The sequence below is a fragment of the Typopeltis vanoorti genome, chromosome 2, assembly GCF_054136105.1.
Source record: "Typopeltis vanoorti isolate ZY-2024b chromosome 2, IOZ_Tvanoo_1.0, whole genome shotgun sequence".
Lineage (NCBI taxonomy): Eukaryota > Metazoa > Arthropoda > Arachnida > Uropygi > Thelyphonidae > Typopeltis > Typopeltis vanoorti.
This window is the reverse complement of record NC_143550.1, coordinates 76203503-76226432: the sequence shown is the minus strand read 5'-3', so window position 1 is coordinate 76226432 and position 22930 is coordinate 76203503. Positions and strand designations below refer to the sequence as shown.

The following is a 22930-nucleotide window of genomic DNA, read 5'->3' as shown; positions in this document are numbered from 1 at the left end:
TGAACGGTTTTCATGCGCAGAAACGAATTTTCGTACAAAACATTTGTTGCTAGTTAACCAGTCATATGGTACACATCTCAGTAGGCTACTGACAGTAGCGCAGTGCCGACTATTATTTCGTCTCTGTGTCGTGTTGTGTAATAATTTCTTGTGGGTATAAAATAGAAATGGAATCAAAAATTAAAAAAAAAAGTTATTCAGTGCACAGAATCGTAAGCGTCATGCTTCGAAAGAAGCAGATGTTAAGAAACAAACTGGGGCTCTTAATAAATTTGTTAAAATATTAAAATATTCTGATGCAGACTGTAACCAACTCGATACATCAGAAATCAGAGTCGAAGAACCGTGCACATCATCCAGTTTTCATGAAAGTACTATTGCAACTATTGAACATGATTTAAGTGAAAAATAGTTAGGATTTAGTCAACTACAACAAGATTTAGTTGTAGTTGACCACGAAACTAACACATTGTTAGTGTCTGTAAATTTAGAAGATCCAGATGAATGGGGAAATATTGATGAAAAATTAGAGTTGTTTTAATTGAAATGGGGCCTGTTCAAAATAAAAATATAATGTATCCCAGAGATACATATGGTCGTAAATTTGGCGACACGTATTATAATAGAAAAATGGAAAACGGGAGCTCTTGCCAAGAACATGGCTCATTTTTTCCGAAACTTTAAATTCTGTTTTTTGCTTTTGTTGCAAACTTGTCGCACCTACTGAATCAACTGAATCACCCACTGAGTCTTGTAGAAGGTTATAACGATTGGAGAAATGTAAGTACAACTTTACATAGACATGAGACTAGTTTAACTCACATGAAAAATTTCTTAAAATGGAAGGAACTTGATAAAAATTAATAAAAAAAATACTATTGATTTCCAGACTCAAAGCATGTATGAAATGGAAAAGAAACGACGGTCGAGTGTTTTAGAACGCTTGATTGAAATTATAAAATTCCTTGGTAGCCAAAATTTAGCTTTTCGCGGATCATCTGATAAATTATATGAAAGGAATAACGGCAATTTTTTAAAATTAGTCGAACTGTTTGCTATGTTTGATCACGTTATGGAAAATCATGTTGAAAGGGCCTTCCAACGAAACAACAGAGTACACTATTTGAGTAATGACAGTCAAAATGAAATATTGGAAACTATAAGTAACGCAATCAGGGATACAATTTTATTATCAATTCGCAAATCTAAATATTATTCCATAATTTTAGACTGCACACCTGATGCAAGTAAAACTGAACAAATGACCATTATTATTCGCTTTGTTTCCTGTGACAATGGAATTGTCAAAATCAGAGAAAACTTTTTAGGTTTTGCAGATATATCAGATTCCACAGGACGTGGTTTATGTGCAACAATAATGGAGCAACTGGAAAAATGGAACATTCCCATTGAAGACATGCGAGGTCAAGGGTATGACCATGGCGCAAATATGAAAAAGAAAAAATATGGGCTCCAAAATTTGCTTTCGAACAAAAATCCTCGAGCTTTTTACGTGCCATGTGCTGCTCATACTCTAAATTTAATCATTAACGATGCAGTCAATTAGTTTCATTGCAATTATTCAAGAAATATTTCATGCCATCAGAAACGCGATGGGAAAGTAAAATTAATGCAATCCGCCCTCTACGATATTAGTTAGGAGAAATTTATGATGCACTTTTTGAACTTTTAAATAATGAAAATTTTAATAAAGAAAACTCTGCATGAAGCACAAACATTATGTGCTAAAATAAAGGACTACAAATTTATTTGCTCGCTTATAACTTGGCATGATTTACTTAACAGAATAAACCCTGTGAGTAAAATGCTTCAAGACAAAAATATGAACATTACACTTGCATTAGAATCTATCGAAAACTTAAAAATATTCTTACAAGAGTATCGATCAGATACAAATTTTAAAGAAGTTCTAAAAACGGCAAAAGAACTGAGTGAAGAGGTGGATGGAGAACAAGAATTTAAAACTGGTACGGAAGTTCGACGACGAAAGAAGATTTGACTAACAATTTGACTACGAGCGTCATGACGAAACGCCACAATCGCCAGAAGATAAATTAGAGTGAATGTGTTTAATACACTTCTGGACGTTGCAATGTGTTCGGTAATAGAACGTTTTGAACAACTAAAAACATATTATGATAATTTCAATTTCTTGTATAGATTACTACAAATTAATAACGAAGATTTACGAAGAAATTGTGACGATTTAGAGATTCTCTTGAAGGACTGCGACGATAAAGACGTAAATGCTATAGAACTATATGACGAGTTATGTGCTTTCCGGGATATTTTTCGGAAGGATAATTTAAATATTCAAAACCCTTTCGATATTCTTAATTTTATTGTGTCCAATAACTTATCTTTGCCTAACTTTTCAATTGCTTTAAGAATACTATTAACCTTAACTGTTAGTGTAGCGAGCGGTGAACGTTCCTTTTCCAAGTTGAAATTTATTAAAACCTACTTAAGAACAAGTATGTCACAAAAAAAGCTTGTTAGTTTAACGCTAATAGGTACTGAAAATGATATATGTCCGGAATTAGACGTTAAGACCATTATTTCTAATTTTGTGAATATGAAATCAAAAACCTTAAAATTTTAATTAAAAAAATTTCAAGTATATTTATGTAATTTAATTTATTTTCTGTATTTTCCGAACAGATATGAGGAAGGCAACATGTTCCTAAAAAAGCATTGTCACTGGTTAAAAAAAAACAAAAAACTTGGATCTACCACTCCGAGTGGTAGATCCAACAACGGCTTAGAGTGAAAAACACGTGCCATAAAGGAAAATGGGAAGTTCACAACGCAATCTTCAGTGGAGAGACTGGTTCGCATTTTTTGATTTACAAGGATCAATTGGAAGTTTTTTTTCTACTTGGTTAGACTATACGTTATATATTTCGTCCTTTATCTAGGTGTAAGCAAACAAAGTTTGCGTCTGAAGTATCTTCAGGATTGGGGCAACTAGTGGCAAAGGCCCAGTCCTGAAGATACTTCAGGCGCAAACTTTGTTTGCCTACACTTAGATAAATGATTAAGCTAAATATATAATTTACAAGGATCAATTTTTAATATTATTCAGAAGTAAATACGATAGTACATAGCACAAGTTGAAACGACATGCTGAAGTAAATATTGCCGTCACACGTAGTGCTATTGCCAGATAATTCCCTTTCTTATACTGCAGGATAGAATGTGGAAACATTCCACATGTAATAATTTGGAATTCTACAGCATCCTTCATATAATCCAAACCTTTACACTATTACCTGTCTAGACTCGGAAAAATATTTTATACGCCTTGGCAAATGATCAACGAAAGACTCAACATACAGTTTACTAACTAGCAGAATTCCTTTTTTTCTTTCTTTTTTTCCTTTATCTTGCGGATATATAAAAGTTTGTATACTGCTGAGTTAAATGCATCCAAAAACAAAAGGATTATATTCAGAAAAGATGTACTTTGTGTATTAACACTGGTATTCAACACTGGTTATTACCAGTGTTGCTAAATACGTTGCAGATATTTCACACTTAACCTCTTATATTCTACAAAATTCGATTTGTTGTACTGTATACTGTTGTGTACATGTAATGATGCAATATGTTATTGACAATGGAAAAAGTCTGTTTTGAGTAAATAAGAGACTGGTACTGTTGTTTAGGCTAAACATAAGATTTCGAACTCTGGAAAAAAGTTTCCTTCACAAATGACTTTGTTAGTCCATCGTAACATTCCTTTTGTCATTAAACAGAAAGGAAGCGAGCATTATTAAACTTTTCTATAAACCGGAGTCTTATTATTCACTGTGTGTTCGCACATTAATGCATCCATGGCTTCAGATGCAAATTTTCCTTCTACAACTATGTAGTGCTTGTGTAATTTGCATTTATTTTATCTACAATAATAAAAACTGGGAATCATGTATAGTTGGTGGTGATTGATTTGTAGGTACGTGATTCTGTGAAGTTCAACATCACAATACCACGAGACAATATTGATTACTAAGACTATTTAAGTTGTCGTATGATGCTCCTACGATCATTCGTTTTAGTTAGACTGATGTTGTTTAGTTAGACTGATGTTGCAATAATTCATAAATTATATATCAGTAAAGAAATTTTGTTAAAAGTACTGTCACCATAAAAAGTTGCAACTGTATATTTTACATTCGTGCTATGAGTTGGACAACAGTTAGATAATTCAAGACTCCTGCTCTAGAAAACAAACACGAAATTTTGCATGCCACTTCTTCCCTCCAGGAAGGAAGTTAGTGGAGAAAAACCTTATACTAGGATTTCCTCCAGTATAAGTAATACTTATCGTAACAGACGATTTTCAACTGCGATGAAAATTATCTCTTACCACAGTGTTTGGTAATTCTTAACAGGTGTTAGTATACTTTACATTTCTTTAACCTTACGTAATCATATAGCGGTATTCGTTTAATTTATATTCACCGTTGTAAGTACAGTGTTATCGCTAAATTGTCATTCCGGTGTCACACTTCTAAACAGTCAGGTGACTTTTTTTACGCTAGCATTAAAAAGAAGAAAACTGAGTACAGATGCAGGTGCTAATTTATGTTGATAAATTTTATATTTAGAATCCACCGCTGATGTTACATCGTCTGGTGAAAATCATGTATAATATATTAATCAAATATCTAACTGTATATAAGAAATAACATAGTTGTTTCTGAATAAAAACTACACAATTTCCATTTTATTTTACTATGTTGGGCTTATCATACTTTCACGTTTCATCTACTCCAAAGTAAGTCGACTGATTGTCTTTTACAGGAAGAATTTTTATTTTAAAAAATAAGGTTAAAAATATATCACATTCACTTAATCTTTCATCTTGTGATTGTTGAATATTTAAAGAAAATCCTGTTACTTTAGCTTTACTCGTTTCGTTGATGATCTTAACGTTTAAATTGAGCGAAGTAAGTATATTTCATTCTTTGTTTTTTTCTTACTCTGCGTTTAACACTTGAGATTTTTAACACACACACACACACACACACACACACACACACACACACACACACACACACACACACACACCGCATGATTTATATGGCTCCTACCCAACAAAGATTTTCGTAAAACTGTAGTTCATTAGTAACGTGGGTGGTCTAAGATATTTTTCCTGTATTTTTATTACTTATCTATTCATTTTTAGGTAGTCCGGAAACCTTGCGCTAGAGACGGAACATGGAACGTTTTCAAGCCACTTCAATCCTCCAATAAGAGGGCGTGGTGGTCTCACAGCGGATGGTGAAAGTCATCTCCCACTAAAGATCCGTAGAATGTCGGATTCAGCGAACCAAGCCAGCAATTACTGAACAAATTGCTATACACAAAGGATTTATTTTGTGAAATGGTATAAAAAGCAGAATAAGTTAAAAATATGCCCGCTTGTCACTTTAGGAAACAAAAGGAAACAGTAGATTAAAGGAAACTATAAATGTGTTTGTTTTTTAAAATTGGGTAAACATACGAGTATAAAGACATCAAGAAAAAATAAATTTGCACTCAACCAAGTACAAACACATCAACTACCATTTGATAGCGCTTATTATTAATGTTAACTTTTAATTCTCGATGAATTATATCCTGCTTCCGGTTAGTTGCTTCATTAACTGTTCTCTTCTCCTATTAAATAATGTATAATGCAATTAGAAAGCAATATCACATGACAAAGTAATTGATTCGTTACTGTCTAATAACTCATACATAAAGAGTCTAATGAAAACTCCCTGCACGTTATTTTGACAAAAAATGCAAACGGTGACAAACTTTGCCGAAAAGAATGTAATTCTTATTAATGACGAAATACGAGAAAGTGAACTGCCTCCAGGTATTTTACGACTCGCTTATACAGTTCGGTTAAAATTAAGGATTTTTCTCTCACAAGAAATCAAGGCTTAGACTTTCCGTTAATCATTGTCAGTGTTTCTGAGTTTGCGTAATGACCATCTACTTTTAGTTGGTTGAATCGTCGGTATTTTACCTTCACACTTGAGAGTAAAAGATTCCTTAATTTGAAAGTTCCTCCTTCCTTTCGGTTATAAATTACGTTTTATGAGTGTGTGCTCTCACGCACATTCTTAAGTTTTATTAGCTTTTTCAGTCCCTCCTGCGTTATTTTTAGTTATTGTTAGGGCTTCGATGGATGCTCATTTGTTGTGTTTTTTTTTATAGTGAGGGCAAGAAAGATGGCCGCGCCATAAAATAAATGTTAAGGGAATATGCATTGCGAATTCAGGGCGAGTGAGAAATAGAAAAATGAAACAAAAATGTGATAAATGAAATGGAAAACGGGTGGTGAATTGTTTCCGGAGGTACATTTAAAACTGATCGAACAGGTGTGTGTGTGTGTGTGTGCGTAAGAATTTTTTGTATGTATAAGAGTATATTTAATAAATGTCTATAAATATCGTTGACTCGGTTTAAACAAAGATTTCTTTTCCATTTTTACTTTCTACTGTAATAATTGAATTAGTTCCCTCTTGGCATTAAAAATCATCATCTGAATCCCCCCCCCCCCTTAGTATGTTCTAGTTACTGTTTCTACAACGGCTTTTCTTCTGGTAATTGGAAATTTTTTGGCCCGTTCGAATAGTGAATTCTATTTCCATAAACTGAGCATAATAATATATTCTATATGTTATTATATGTAATATAGTAGCTAAATAATCTTAACTTTATAATATCAGCTTGATACTTAAATCGAAGATGAAGATAAATTTGTATGGATAATATATACAGCAAAAGTTCTCTAATTTACTATAATCTCTCTTCTATTACCGCTGCAGTTTAATTTATCCCTGAATTAATGACCATTTTTCCTGACTGATTTCTACATATCGGGAAGGGGTAAACTGAATATAATTTGTATTAAATTGTGCTTAGCCACGATCAAATTCTATTTTGCCATTCTGATGAAATAATAATTTATTCTACATCTGAAAAAAACAGATACAGAATGTAGTAATTACTACATTCTGTCTGCATCTTTTTTCCATCAATGTCTGTCAAACAGACCGTAAATAGATGTCACTTTTAATCCAATACGTTCCTTTATGAACGAGGCAAATATAAACTCACACTTCTTAAATGTTCTCGTACTGAATTGAGCAACTTCTTTTCGACACCAAATTTCACCAAAATCCATCCTGTAGTTTAGGCTGTAATATTAGATTACAAAGGTTGGTCGATTGGTAGAGCCTCTGCCACTAATGGCTCAAGTAAAAGGTTAAGCAAGTTTGAGCGCGGTTAGTATTTGGAAGGGTGTTCAATCGTTCAGTGCTGTTGGCACATTCTCCCTCGATGAGTCTTTGAACTCCCTGGAGGTGTCAAATAATAATAATAATAATAATAATAATAAGGTGGGGGCGGGGAGAAAGAGGACATTAAAATATTTTCAGAGCATATAATATGCTTAGTCGTATGTAGAGTTGGAAAATGCCTCAAAGCAAGAAAACAAAACTGGTCTGAATCGCGATTAATAATAACGTAGTTGACGAATTACTTCATAAAGGAATTAGTATTCTATTTAGCAGTGAAGTATTGAAGTTTTTTTTAAGCAGTTATAATTACCTGGTTTATCAGTTGCATTGGCACAATCAATGAATTCTAAAAAAAAAAAAAAAAACGAACCCATAAAATTCATAACCAGTAATTTGACTGTGATGATATTACGCAGGTGGGTTGAGATCCTTGTGCTTTTAAGATAACCCAGAACTGAAAACAAAAACTAGGCTTACTTCACTAGATAAAAAAAATATTGAAAGCATATTACTTTCAAAGTTTAGAACATAATAGCTCATTTTAGGCGTTTATGCCTGAGAGCTATTATGCATAATGATGATTACCTAAAATGATGATGTCAACAAGCAATGCAGTGACACCTGGAGAGTACTTTCCGTGTTAACTCTCAGAGTCTTTCTCCGTACATTATAGGTTGCAGTCAGAATAAAATGAAGTAGCCTAAAGTTTCAATGGATATTTGTGCTCACGTTTGTGGCAAAAAAGAAACACGTCATCATTCTTTCCTTTGCTAATTAATTACTGATTAACTAACATATTTAAAGTTAAATGCAATAAATTATCAACAAATTATTGTTGATTATTTGATATATTTTTAGCTGTTCAACAACGCATTAAGAGTAAACTATTATTAAACCATTTTTTAAGCCTACCATTCACTTGTTCGCTCGGTTAGCCTAGTGTCTGTGCGCTTCGCAACCATATTCATGGGGAAGGAGTGTCATAGGTTCGACTCCCGTCGGTGACGGGAGGAGCTGAAGATCTTCCTCAGCCATAGTCAAGTTAGCCGGTATTGGGCGTGGATAGTAGGGATTTTTCCCGCAGTTTATCCTGGGGTTTTTCCTCCCGCCTACTTTGCTGGAGGTTTTTCATTTGACAGATGACAGACATGGAATACTACCGGAAGTAAGGAACAACCAACCTATTCCGCGTGATTATCGGTTACGGAAGCTTACGCGGTAAAATGTGTAGGCCTGCGCTAAAGCGTAACATACGATGACTATTCACTTATAAAATTTACCTATTCCTTTCTTAACACGTTCATTGCCAATCACGCGATGCGAGTTCTCACCAAACGGCCGATCACGCGTTATCGCGTTGACGTCGCTAACTAAATAAAAATATAAAAAAAATTTGGCTATCACACGAAATTCCAATTTTCAGCTTGCCAATGAAAGTGTTAAAACTGTTCATGCTCTTTATTCACGACACTCAGGTTACCTTCCTTTGATTTTCTATCTTAACCGTAAAACTCGGTTCCTTATATTACTTTTAATTTTCTTCTTCATGATCTTTTATGTCCTCCAGTAGGTCTAGGCTCAGTCAAGTGCAATAAAAATCGGATGTTTACATAATATCTGTTATGACCACTTTATAAACTCCAGTTAAGTCTTTCCTTCTCCTGGTGTTAAATCCAACAAATGGCAGTTTACTAACCGAGTCTCACAGCCTTCCTGATTTAATCCCTTAACTTACTAGTAAACCTCCTCTTCAATTCTTTTAACATCCAGTAGAATTCTAGGTGATCAAAGTTGAACGTCATAATTCAAGACTAGTCTGATTAGATATTTCTATAAATGTAACATAATTTTTTTACTCCTGAAAGTGAAGCTTGTTTTAATTATATCAACAAACCCGTGTTTCAGTCTTATTGATTGATATGATTATTGAATTTAAATTCCTAATCCACTATAATACCGAAATCCTTATATTCAGTAACTCCTTCCAGATCCTTCAATTTATCAATTTAATTCTACTTCATTGTCAAATAGAATATATTTATTCAAACTGAATTTCAATCCCCAGTTTCATACGAAGTGACTTCGTCTATCTAATTTACTATTCTACCGAATTGTACATTATTATCAAAGAGCGAAATTTTACCATTAATGCATGAACTTAAATCTATGATAAAATTGTCAATTAATGAAGGTTCCAAAACTGAATCCTAAAGGACGTTACTCCTAACCGCCTCTGGAAGGTCTGAGTTCTGCTGGAAGTTCCTCCTTTAAGGAACTTCCAGCAATGGAAGTTCCTTAAAGTTTCTTCCATTTCTTGATTTATCAGACAAAATGTGTTCTATGAAATTCTACTCCATTTTTTAAAGTATTCTGTTTTTAAATCATTTGTTTCTACTAATATGAATGCCTCCAAATTCTTTTCTTTTTTATAAAGAAAAGATACTTCAGATAGACTCCTTCAGATAGATCCTTTGTAACAAACGAACCCGAATAGTCTCTCTCTCTCTCTCTCTCTCTTTCTCTCTCTCTCTCTCTCTCTCTCTTTCTCTCTCTCTCTCTCTCTCTCTCTCTCTCTCTCTCTCTCTCTCTCTCTCTCTCTCTCTCTCTCTTCTCTCTCTCTCTCTCTCTCTCTCTCTCTCTCTCTCTCTCTCTCTCTCTCTCTCTCTCTCTCTCATGATCGATTCTACTTAATATATTTCCGAATTCTGCACCATATTGAATCCTTATAAACCGTAATGCTGCTGCTTGCTGTGATATCTGTCGTCTTATTTACATCATTATTAAAATCCACGTAATCAGAAAATGATTCCATTAAAGTGTCCTGTTTTACACCAGTTTCATCCTTGTAAACTCAAACTACCTATAAAGTCGGAAATGTTAGCAGAATTTTCTTCTCGATACCTTCTTCTTTTGTGCGAATAACTTATTGCGACATTACATTCATCAGTTCCTTTTATTAGTAATTTATCTTCTTCACAACAAAACTTACTTGTAGTGGAAGAACTTGTTCATTAATTCTACACCAAGCTTGCCTTTCATACTCCCGAAAGTTTTCATTTCTGCACACTGTCCAGTTCCAGCCTTCTTGGTCAAAATCTTTACAATTTGCTTTAATTCTTAAATTCCTCTACTACTTACAAATGCATAGCATACATTCCTTCTGGGTATCTTCATCTTCACATATTGAACACAATATCTAATGATAATTACATGTAATTATCATGTGTCTGATACCATGTTGACTATATTGTCCCAGTGTCCATTTTTCTGAACACATATTTCATATATATTTCTATACCATTTGTCTCTATTATCTATTACTTGTAAAGTTGGTTCTTGTTGTAGTTCTTGTAAAAATGCCGTGTTAACTTTTTTTATCTAGTTTAGTGTAACCTGTAGTTCTAAAATATTTCATCTCTACTGATGTTATTCTTCGTTGGTCTGTTTTTTATCATCCATGTTTCACTTTCATATAGTATAACGAGTTTATCTAAAACATTGAATATTCTTAATCTTGAATTTTTTATACTACATAGGGTTAAAGATATCATTTAATCGTGCCTAATGCTAGTGAATTTATCAGTTTCATGTTTTTGAATCTGTTCAGTTGATTTGTTATTCAAAACTATTTTCATAATCATCACGAACCATGGGTGCAGCGCCCGTGTCTGATACCATGTTGACTATATTGTCCCAGTGACGTCTGTTCATTGCAGCATGACTTAATTCTTGAAGAGTTCCCCACATCAATCTTTAATATCGTCTGCCCACTCACTGTGAGGACGACCTATTTGTTTCGCTCATTAGGTCAAACACCAATGACTTTTAACTTTCTGTCACTTGACATTCAACAAAGATCTCCAAAGAGTTTTAATTTTCTTCGTATGACGTGTCGAAACAGAGTCTCTTTTAGTTGTATCCTTCTGTACACTTCTTCATTTCTTATCTTCTGAGTCCGACATACAATTCGTAGAATTTTATGATAACACTTTCTTTCAAAAGTCAGTATGCTTCTCTCCGATTCCTTTGTCATTATCCAAGTTTCACAACCATATAACATGCTGCTAAAGATGCATATCTCAAGAACGCTTAGTTTGGTTTTTATGCTGATATTTCTACTCTTCCAAATTTTGTCCATGGATTTTAGCTCTGTTAAAGCCTTTGCATTCCCTCATTTTAATTTCTTTTTTACAGTATAGAATGTGTTATACAACTTCCAAGATAGGTAAACTGTTCCACATTCTCAAGTTCCTTTCCGTCTACAATAATCTTTTTTCCAATCTCCCTTTTACCAAAAAACATTATTTTTGTCTTTTCTATATTAATATTCAATCAATCAGTATCTTTTCCCTTCTCTATTCAGATTATGTATCATTCGCTCAAGTTTATTTCGTCTTCTTCAAGTGAAACAATGTCATCTGCAAAGCATAGGTGGTTGAGTATTATTCCACCAATGGAGATTCCTGTGTCCTCATTTCTGATTCCATCTATCAATCTCTCCAGAACTATTTTGCTTCTTATTAATTCCTTTCCTTTAAATAACATAACTTTTGTTTTATCAGAAGATATTCTCATTTCATATCTGGTAACAATCGTGTCAAGGTTGTATAGAGCTGTTACCTGTAGTTCACCTTCTGTATTAGCAGTTAAGATTTGATCATCTACATGTCATAATTAGTTTAGTTTATAATTTGGTTCTAATTGTAATCTTGTGTTATTTACACCCACTACCATTCTTTATTACCCTTCTACAGGAAACATAAATCCTTCTATGGTGGCCACAACATGAACTCTGTTCCATTCAGTTCTTATTTCTATATGTTACGCTAATACGAAAATGTAGAGGGGTCGGCTTTATGCCTGTGTTGCTATCGTATGCTGAATAATCAACGTTGTGTTATGGCATTAGTTAGACAGTATTGAAAATAAAATATCGCATTCTTCATAAAATGTTTATTTTTATTTAGTATTGTTAATTTATTTTTTGTAATTTTGGCTCTAATATCCTGTCTTTGGTTCTAATTGTAGATCTAAATCAGGGGTCTCAAACGCAGCAGAGGGCCAGACAATTAGATGTATATCAGATGCGGGCCGTATTCAATATTATTCTGTGAACCAAAACATAAACTAAAAAAAGAAAGGCTCTAGCAAAGGTCCTTTTGTTGCCGGCCTTTACGACTTACGTAAGCAATTACACCACCATTTAAATTTTAAATTTATAACCATTTTTATTTTTAAATTTTAAAAATATAACAAGTTTAGAAAATATAAGTTCAATTATATTTTATTCATACTTTAAGAAAATTATTTAAATACATAATTTTGACTTACAAAAAAATAAAGTTCACCTACGAATCATCCTTTTTTTAATTGGATTTTGATCCAGAAACCTGACAACTTTTTCTCTGTACTAACATGTCAATATCTGCTTTTTCGTTTCGTGTTGCAATATGAAGTATTGCATGTAATCTAGAATATTTTATCCGTGAGCGGAACTTTGACTTATTAAGTTTCATAATTGAACATAATTGCTCACATACAGTACATAGGTGCTCCCAAAGATTGACAACATTTTTGCACAATAAAGTTTATAGTTGAGATATTTACTGCCGATGTATTTATAAAAATTTGGTATGCCAACTTCGTTATATTTATTTTTTAGTTCGGTATTGCACTGGAGTTCAATTACTTCCATTTGTAATTCTTCGTCAACATTTTCAATATTAATTAAATAAAGGTGAACTGAATAATAATAATAATTCATTTTTAAACTGGTTGAAATCAGAAAATGTTTTTTCAAATTGAATTTTCAATTCTTCAATTTGAGGAATGCACTTTTCAGCATCATTATTATTTCGAGAAATCGATTTAAGTGCAGGAAAGTCGGCTAAATTATTCTTCGCCAACTGGATTTGCCACAAACAGAGTTTTGCCAGAAATGACTTAATTGTTCGTGAACTTATCAACTGTTCACGTCCTTGCAGAGCAGTATTCAAAGTGTTTAAGTGGCTTTGTGTCAACTAAAAAGGCCAAGGCTTTGTACCAATCTTCATCGGTGAGCTGAGGAATCAATTTTCTTTTGGATGAAGTAAACATGTCAATTTCTTTTAAGAGTTCAAAAAATCTTTTTAAAATGACGCCACGACTAAGCCACCTAACCTCCGTATAATATAGCAAACTACTGTATTGTGAATCCAATTCATCCAACAAAGAATTGAATTGTCGATGATTCAAGGCGTGAGAGCTTATCCAGTTTACTGTTTTAATTACTACACTCATGACGTGTTCCATCTTTAGTTTTTTAGCACAAAGCGACTCCTAGTGTATTATGCAATGAAATGATTTAAGTTTTTTTCCTTGCACAACATTTACTTTATCATTTGTAGTTTTGTAACAAGTCTGACGTTAACACTAACCATAGCAGGAGCCTCATCTGTAGTCACACTTACTAAGTTTGACCAGTCCGAGTGACCACTTTTAAGACTTTTCTCAATACACAAATATAAGTAATTTCCTGTCGTAGTTCCTGACATAGGCACTATGTCCAATAGTTCTTCAGTCACATTCACATTCATATCGTCATCAATGCCACGAATAAATATTGCTAACTGGAAAGTATTAATAATGTCCGTACATTTGTCAACTGCAATGGACCACGCTACAAAACTTTATTTTTTCAACCAGTATATCTTGGAAGTTCTCTGCTATATCTTCAGCACGCTCCGCAACTGTATTTCCTGATAGGCTTATATTTTGAAATGCTTGCTGTTTTTTCCGGATATATGATTTCGATTGCACTTAAAAATACATTTTTAATAAATTCTTCATTAGTAAAAGGTTTCGAAGCCCGAGAAATTTTTCACTTATGACATAACTACATTTAACAGCAGCATCACTTGTTGTAATAACATTCGAAAATATCCTCTGTTGAAATATTTTTTATTTCCACAAAGAAATATTCCTTCTCCCATTTTTCTTGAAAAGTTCTGCCTTCTTGATCTATTTTTCTTTTTTAACTTTAAATTCAGACAATATTATGGGCAAAAAAAAAAGATGTTATTGAAGTAACTTTTTATAAACACACTATCATATTACAATGCTAACCTGTAACTTATTTACATTGTATCACGTGCCTTAAAATGGCTGCGTGACAAGCAACTTCCATTCAGTTGCCAACATTTGATGATAGAAACATGGTACAAAGAATTATAGTAATAAGTTTTACTTTTGTTTAAAGATGTCATTAAATATTTAGAAGTTTGAATTTATTTTCTGTTTTAATCCCCGCAGGATGTTAGAAACATTGATTTTTAGAAAAGAAATCATTAAGGTCGCGGGCCTGATACAAAGCCTTCGCGGGCCTTATCCGGCCCGCGGGCCACCAGTTCACGACCCCTCATCTAAATGATCTACAATTAGAACCAAATTATCTTTCATATCTATTCAAGACATTGTCTGGGTATTTAAACTGATCAACTTCTATGGATGTATCCCTGCCCATAGTACTTCAAACACTGAAACTACTATGGGGAGATAACAAGTTTACAATTACTAACAAATTACGCCTTATTGACACACAAGTTAATTCAATACTTCTATACGGAAGTTAAACTTGAATCTTTCTAAAAGAAGACGAAAACAGGTTGCTGTATTTGGAATGAGGCGCTATAGACGATTCCTAAAGATACCATGTATTGAACATGCCACAATTTTGAAGTAAAACAAAGAATCAGTTATTTCACTCGTCCAAGGGATACCCTCGTAACTAAGACTCAAAGAAAACAATTTTGTGGCTTGTTCATATCAGCAGATTAAATGGCCTATCACTGCAAACTCTTGAAGGACTTATTCCAACAACTCGAAAAAGAGGCAGACCTAGAATAAACTGTACGACAATGTAAAAAGTTGAACAGAGCTGAAAGCAAAGTGTTAATCAAGGAATGAGTGAATCTGTGAGGAATATTTCCTAATATCTACTCTACTCTTCGGCCTTCTTTGAACTATGTGGAAAAAGACTTATTTTTGTTAAGAATAATTCAACATGTATTTCCAAACAACTGCCAATGTTAAAACGCCTACATACAGTACAAAATCTCAGTATTCAAATTTTACGTAGAGTGCAAAATTCTGATAGAAAAAAGTTATTTTCTCATCAGAAATTTGTATTTAATATGCATTTTATATGAATTATTTTAATATGAATTTTATATGAATTAAGATCATCAGATTATGAAAATTAGGGTTTCTGAATGTGTGGCTCACAATGGAAGAGGAAAATCGAATTCATTTTTAGATTATATTTATTGAAACGAATGGACTGTGAATGAGATTGGAATGTTTGTACGACTTCTAGTTTCAATTTCCGACGCAACTCTACTTTGAAGGCGTGAAGACAGATGAAAAGAAAAGAAAACAGCCTTCTTGCGAATCTTTTTTTTAACACTGTCAACGTTAACACGCTTTCTGTAGACAGCACATAAATAGTCATCAATTCGGTTGCTGTCACGTGTAAATAAATCTAATCTTAAGCTATTCGTTTTTTACCGTGCAAAGTTCAACGTGTAATATATCCTGAAGGTGTTAGGACTTGTTTTTTTACCCGGAATAGTTAGTCGACCATATAAATTGCCCCTTTTCAAATCACTCATCTCATATGTCATTCTTGCTGCCGCTTGTCGTATCTTTTTACTCTTCTAACTTGTGTTTCCTTCGCATTGTGGACTTGTGCTCTGATATATAACTTTCTTAATTAGAGTGCGCACTTGTGTTTGATCTGACGTTTATTAATAGATAGCTGCCTTTCATATAAAATTCCTCTTGAAAACGATTCTTAATTTTGTCAACAGTTAAAGCTGGTACAGTTAGAGAGTTAACAATGTACTAGCTGTTTTTTTTTTGGGGGGGGGGGGAGCTTTTCAACTGAAAATTTGAAAATGCATATCTTAGAAGGAAATGACAAAGTTTTCATCCACAGGATTACGATATTTTCTGCCAAAAAAGAAAAGACAAACAGTCAGAGAACATGCAATTAGCGGACAAAAACTTTAAACGCAGACACTTCCTTCAAATGCTTTAAGTGGCAGTTGATTTTTATCGTTCAGTGAGTTCATGTTGGATCAGTAGGGTAGGGTTTCTGGCTGTTTTAATCCTTAGTCCACTCGAGATATCATTGTACTATTAGTTTACAATCTATCATGGTTAGAATTATCATAGCAATTTAACCATCACCCATTGAAAGGACATACTACGTAACGCAGGTAACCTACAAATGTTTCAATTAGGACGAGATGATTTTGGAAGCTGACCATTCTCCATTTATCCTTCAAGAACGAGAGGAAGAAGTAATTGGAATTTTAGCAGTACAGCAAACAAGAGTAGGATACTTAAGGCCAGCTTGAATAACTCTTACCACAAATTGGCCAATCTCAATACGGACATGGCAGGGTATTTTTTTTTTCATACAAGAAATTTTGCAATTTTGTTTCTTTCAAAATATAGAAATCCATATAAGCAATGATATATATATATATATAGATTTATATATCACTAAAGCTATTTGTCGTAAGAACCCGTTATGTTTAAAAGATTAGTGAACTAGGGTTGAGTTAATGATGTGTATATATATGAATATGATATATGTATATGAATAGATGAGCATTTGAAGAGTTGTTTGTATTGAGTACTGAATATTAATAACACAGACATTCTGCTTATAAACGAAGTGCATGCCATATTTTTCTCAAAACATATATTCGAAAAATCAAATAAACAACAACGAAAGACCTTATTAAGAAATATTAATAAACCATTAAAACACATCTAAGTAATTAAAGTATTTAGAATAATAAAGTATATGAGTTTTGCCCAGGCAAGAGGCACTGACATTTCTGTAAAAGTTTTTTTTTTAAAACACAAATATGTATGCAATATTTTGTCACGTAAAACATTGAATAAAAAATAAACCATGTTGATTCAGTTATTAGAGTTCATTCTTATCAAGTAAAGTGCTTTATTTTCGGAGGGCGCTGTGATATCGGTCAGTCAGCAACCGCTGACTTCTATGATCCGGAGTTTCATACATTCATAACAGAATTTTCTTACTAATCGCAAAAGCCGGGGAGAGTCGTAAATCTGTGGGTTTATTGTATTATGATTTATTAATGAGCATGTTACTTATTTCAAAAACCACGATCTTTTTGAATTATTTTCATATTAAGGTAAATGATTTCAAAACGTTGCTACAATACGAAAATGGGGTTATGTCAACATGAATATCAGTATAATCACTGCTCAAACAAAATAAATAAGTACGATTTAATATTTCCAAAAATGAACTACAGATTAAAATCTTTAACAGTTGAGATTTCACTCAGTAACAAATATAGAAAAAAAAATGTCTGCACTAATAATCAATTTGATAGTAAACTTTTGTAGACAGTAAAATGATAAGCAATCATGAGAGAAATGACTCATAATAGAATTATGACGAAATCATAATATGAAATATTGTTGAATGAATTAGTTTTATTATTAAAATCTATTTAATTGGCCTTCGGAACCAATTTTGATACGATAAACTAGTTAATCTTAAACCTTGTTAGTTATGTCTCTCTAATTGTGTTTACGCATAGATCAGTTTATGTTGGAATTAAAATAAAAATGGTTCTTCCTCAGATTAAGTTTAATTAACGTAGTGGTGGTAGTGGTGGTGGTGTTAGAATATACCACAGAGAAATTCCCTTAAAGAAACTGGTAAGCAACTGCCTAATGACAAATTTATAAATAATTGATCAAGATGAAGATCGGAAAATTTCAATTTCCAAGGCTAAAAATAAATACAATGCCAACCGTTCAAAATTTTTACTTGATAATAAAGTTTCTACTGTGGGAATCCAATTAACAGAATTCGAGTTCTAAACGATACTCTACATTCCCGATTTGTTGCTATCGTAGAACTATTAAATTAATACTCGTAAATAGCTATGGATGAATTTATGGGAATCACAGATTCACATTCTTAGTATGGTGATAAATGAAAGTCTGTTTATTGTCAGCCAATTTGGTTTAGGTTGAAAACAAATTACGTCCTGTTTTTTCTAAATTCTTTTCTATTTTCAAAGGATCTATCTGAAGGAACGGCTTATTTTTACTAGCCCTTTGACTGTCCAGTGCTCAGTAATTTTTATAACTTTGAAAGTGCGATTTTCATATCTGTGGCGTAAGGTACACTAAAACCCAAAATATCTGGAAGTACTCGTAATTGAGTATTTTACCACTAAGCTACAGACTGCTCATCTATTTCATTTTTGACTATTAACTGTTCTGGCAAGATGGATTGATTGGACCCTGGTGCTTTATCCCTTTCAGATTTGCAAGGAAATTTCTGGATTAAGCAATATTATTGAGCACTTGGCTCGCCTATTATGGAACTATTGACTACCAGTGAGAGTTTTTTTTTTCGTTAAAAAATACTACTTGTTCAGTATTTTTTATTTTATTTATTTATTTGTGATATTTGTTTTAGTCTACCATTAGATGGTAGAACTAACGGGCTTGGAATATTACTGAGCCTTTGACTTGTCCATTTTGAGCTTCTGGCAGTGGGTTTAAAAAAACGTACCTGTTCAGTATGGTTTTGGAACGTTTATGTTTTGCTGGATCATGCTCACTGCAGTCTACCGCTTGGTGGATTAGTGGGTTAGTGTCGACAGCAGCATTTGCAAAGAATTTGGCAGCCTTTTCTAGTAGAAAAGGTTTGATTCCAGAGATATCGGCTTCTCATGAACCATGGTGCTTCAAATGCTATTCGCAAATGCTTGTTTTGGATTAGTTGTAGTTTGCTAGCGTTTGAATCCGTTGTGTGACTCCACAAGGATGAGCCAAACCTCATGACGTACATTTTTAGCATCTTGTATAGCAGCAGTTTAAGTTCCGTGCTTAGCTAACCACGAATTTAGTAACAAGTATAGTTTCGCCCATTGCTCTACTTGCTTTTGAATAGACATGATTGGTATGAGTCGTGAAACGAAAAGCTTATCTAATTGTTTGCCATGGAATAGGGGTGCCAAACATGACAATTTCACCTTTCGGGGAGACTCGTTTTTCTTGTGAATAGCACTATAGTTCTTTTGTCTGCAGTGACATCAATTCGTCATTTTTTAAACTACTGTTATAGTTCTGAGACTGCGTTTTCACTTGCTTGTCGGTTTTTGTCCATTTTTGCAGTATCATTTGCGTATAGGGCCATTGTGTGGCGGAACTGTGCGTGGAGTGTCAGCCATACAGATAGCGGTGATACCAGACACCCTGAGGGACATGCTATGATGTTGCATGCAGACAATCTAATTCCTTGTAGCTTCACTTGGAATTTGAAAAGAAGCCCATTGTGCCATATTTTGTCGAATGTTTGGCCATGTTCAGGAAGATCATCCCTGTTTACTGGTTCCAGTTGAACCCTACGCAGTTTCCAACAAAATGGTTCTCCTAGAATCCAAATTGCTTCGGGAATGAGATTTAATTCTTTAGTGACTTTCTGCAGTCTTATTAATATTACCCTCTCAGCTATTTTTCCTAGGCAGGAAAGTAGACTGACTGGGGCGATAGTTTTGGGGAAGATGTGCTGCTTTTTCTGGTTTTGGAATTGCATCTGCTACTTTCCATAATGGAGGGAAGTAGTGATATTTTAACATTGCATTAATAATAGCAACAATGTTCATTATAGCTTTATGTAGCAGGCATTTGCTGTTTTTGTTGGAAATATCATCTCTAGTGGTGTTTTTTTTTTCTTTTTAAAGTTTGGTGATGATTTCTTGCTTCTCAGCAGGTGATATCAGTTGAATGGCGTTTATGTACTCTGTGCATGTTAGCGTACAACGTACCCAAATGTTTACTTTACTGATGAAGTCGAAATCCGTATGATCGTGGTTTGGCTACACAGCTTCTCTAGGCTTTCGGCAAAGGTTTAAATTTTGTCTACGTCACAGTAAACCAGACCATGTTCTCCGTGGATTGATGGGAGAAGTTTACGGTCTGTGTGTAGAGCATTTTCCAGAGCGTCTGGGTCATCTGTGTGTTTACTGAAGTTTTGCCTCCCGCTGTTGATTTTGATAGTTTCTATGTCCATATCGAACTTCCTTTGTAGCGCTATTGAGCCCTTGTCGTTGTTCTGAGCTAGCATTCTGTGACATTGGCAGTTAGCTTTGTTCTTTTAGTTTTAGAAGATCAGGTTTTTAATCTCATCCGGAAGTCGATCAGAGTTTGTCTGTGGCGCAACCGCAGTGGGCAATTGTTATCTTCTTTTCTAAGCTCGAAATTGAATCATTTTAATTTTTCAAAAATTCCATTCCTGACATTTCTGTATTTATACATGGACGTCTAAACTGACTGCACTGCCACTTGGCAAGCAAAAGCAGGAGCTATTATTGGCATTGAAACATGAATATATTATGTTACATATGTCTTTTCAATACCAAACGAAGGAAACTATCTTATTATTTATATAGAGTGGTTGCACATATATTGTAATACTAGTTCGGAGTATTATGCGAACAAAAACATTGCCATTTCCAGACGACAGAGTTTTCATCCCCCCCCCCCACCCCTCAGTATTCACAGATCGGAAGTCCCTGTTCAGATATTTTTATTTACTACTACTGTATATTTGGGTAGCTTTTTTTCTCTATTCAATTCTGACTGTATAGAAAAAAACAACGGGAATGCCCAAAGCATTCTGTTTATGTTGGAATTTACTAATAATGAGAAAATACTTAATATTAATTTCAGATAATGTTATCTTAAAATAAACCTGTACCGTTTTTATTAAAATAGTTCTGTAAAACAGAGCAAAAGTAATGCATATTTCGGCCTTTTTTTTTTTAATATATCAGAGTGAAGTATTAGTTCTATATCTGTTTTTACCCGTTACTACCAGATGGCAGCACATTTACAGCACCACATCGTTGAATGAATATTCGAAATTATTTATTTATTTTAAAAACGGAAACAACTTATTAAAACATCAGTTTTATTGGAACTTATTAGCTAATGGTCAAATAGATTAAATAGACAAGGGCCTATAAGAAACGACCTTTCAGTGAGAAATGTCTCAGTTAAAAGCATTTTACATGCATCCGGTAAATCTTTGCCATGAACTATGTGTACATCTTTTATATAGAACACACATATGAAATTAATTAACTTCTAAAAGGAAGAAATTTGACCATAATGCAATAAGTCGTTACCTGTACTGGGATGCAAAGGGATTGAAAGGTCGAACTACATAGCCTATTCAGTCAGTTACTTCAGATTTTAAGTAACTGACTGAATTTAATATATGTTTAGGAAAAACCTATTCCTAAACATATAAAATGGCATTATTGAAACTGCGAGGCAAATTTTTATTTCTTTTCTTTTTTCGTATGTCCAAGGGAATTTTTATTTTATATTTGTATATTCCAGCATTTATATTTTAAAAAATTTAAAAAAAAAACTCATTTACCAGCCAGATGGGAAGCATGTATTAGTCATCCATTTTATTAGAACTATTAACAAGTAATGCTTGAAATACTTTGTTAGGAATTACTGACATGATACAGAATGAGGAGATAGCATTTATGAAAACTTCGAAAAAAAAATATGAAGTTCAACAAATCAAACGCTGCTTCAGATAAATATCTGTGGCAATCTGTTAATTCTTCCAAGTCTAACATAAAAGATGACGTCATTGGGAAGAGCGGATGGATTTCCACCATTAGAAACAACAACATAAGAGCCACGCTTGCTAGGATAGCAAACATAAGCAACGTGTGTTGTCTGTTAGCTAATGCGCTCCCGATTGAGCCTCCTGTTCTGCACCGCTGAGCTTAACTCATAATTCTCTGTTAGCAATAACGACTCATCCATAAATGATATTTATCTTTAGGAGGAATTACGAAGTTCAACCTTTGTAATAGTGGGCCAAAAGCCAAATATTCTGTACAAAATCTTCGCGAAAGGACTATTTTTTTAATGGTAGAGTAACCGTAGTTATATTTGCTTTGCTGTTGTTGTTGTTGTATCAAAAAAAATATAACTACAGCATAATGTAGAGATTATGATTTGGAAGATATTGTTCGGATACTATCGTTAGGAAGAACTAAAGTAGTCTCTGGATGATAAAAAGGGAAGAAGTCCTCGCGCGCGCGCGCGCACACACACACACACACACACACACACACAAAATAACAACTAAAAGTTCGTGTTGTGCAGACGTGGGTAGTTGTATAACTGATCTTTCCCCCCACTCACCCTGCTCGCTATCGCTATCTCACAGACGGCTGTTTCTATCGTATGTCTTCTTTACAGGGGCTTCCACAGTCGTTGTTTTTATTGAAATGGCATCCATCATCCCTTCATCTATCTCTAAGACAATAAAACAGGAGCAGTCGCTACTAGAAAACTATTCGCAGTCCAACTGCAGATCATAAGACCCGACCATCTTCCTCTCGTCCATTCCACTGCCTATTGCTTCTAGTAGAACCTTCCTCAAGTTATTTTCAGACATTCAAAAAAAGACTGTCAGTAAGTTCCCCTCTGTCTCTATCCACAAACGACACTAACACAGATGCACT

The 22930-nt window shown here is 33.8% G+C and overlaps 1 protein-coding gene and 1 long non-coding RNA gene across 4 annotated transcripts in view; one reads left to right on the top strand and one right to left on the bottom strand.

Moving 5' to 3' along the window:
* The window catches only part of LOC150109189 (potassium voltage-gated channel protein Shal-like), a 288406-nt gene that overhangs the window by 115058 nt on the left and 150418 nt on the right, over positions 1-22930 (bottom strand). The window lies entirely within an intron of this gene.
* Positions 1-22930, top strand: part of LOC150109190 (uncharacterized) — a 129866-nt gene that overhangs the window by 52783 nt on the left and 54153 nt on the right. For both annotated transcript variants that reach the window (XR_016550227.1, XR_016550228.1), the window contains exon 3: positions 12351-12505. This is a non-coding gene — a long non-coding RNA (uncharacterized LOC150109190). The remainder of the gene's footprint in view (positions 1-12350; positions 12506-22930) is intronic.